General features: G+C 41.9%; 1 non-coding gene across 1 annotated transcript; it reads left to right on the forward strand.

Annotated features, from left to right (window-relative positions):
* On the forward strand, positions 1-108 carry LOC130937469 (small nucleolar RNA R71). Its single transcript, XR_009068688.1, has one exon. It is a non-coding gene; the product is annotated as a small nucleolar RNA R71 (small nucleolar RNA).
* Positions 109-680: the final 572 nt, after the last annotated feature.

Below are 680 nucleotides of genomic sequence, written 5' to 3' on the forward strand. Positions count from 1 at the left end.
AAGCATGTCAGAAGGACATTTTCTGATTAATTGTTTGTATCTTTCCCAGGCTTCATAGAGGGATTCTCCATCCTTCTGTCTGAAGGTTTGGACTTCCACTCTAAGCTTACTCAGTTTTTGAGGTGGAAAGAACTTTGCCAAGAAGGCATTGACTAGCTTTTCCCAAGAGTCCAGGCTATCTTTAGGTTGTGAGTCCAACCATATTCTAGCTCTATCTCTTACAGCAAAAGGGAATAGCATAAGTCTGTAGACCTCAGGGTCAACCCCATTAGTCTTGACAGTGTCACAGATTTGCAAGAATTCAGTTAAAAACTGATGAGGATCTTCCAATGGAAGTCCATGAAACTTGCAATTCTGTTGCATTAGAGAAACTAATTGAGGCTTAAGCTCAAAGTTGTTTGCTCCAATGGCAGGGATAGAGATGCTTCTCCCATAAAAGTTGGGAGTAGGTGCAGTAAAGTCACCCAGCACCTTCCTTGCATTGTTGGCATTGTTGTTGTTTTCGGCTGCCATGGGTTCTTCTTGTTTAAAGATTTCTGTTAGGTCCTCTACAGAGAGTTGTGCCTTAGCTTCTCTTAGCTTTCGCTTCAAGGTCCCTTCAGGTTCAGGGTCAGCTTCAACAAGAATGCCTTTATCTTTGTTCCTGCTCATATGAAAGAGAATAGACCAAGAAAATATGG

The sequence above is a fragment of the Arachis stenosperma genome, chromosome 6, assembly GCF_014773155.1.
Source record: "Arachis stenosperma cultivar V10309 chromosome 6, arast.V10309.gnm1.PFL2, whole genome shotgun sequence".
In the NCBI taxonomy this organism is placed as follows: domain Eukaryota; kingdom Viridiplantae; phylum Streptophyta; class Magnoliopsida; order Fabales; family Fabaceae; genus Arachis; species Arachis stenosperma.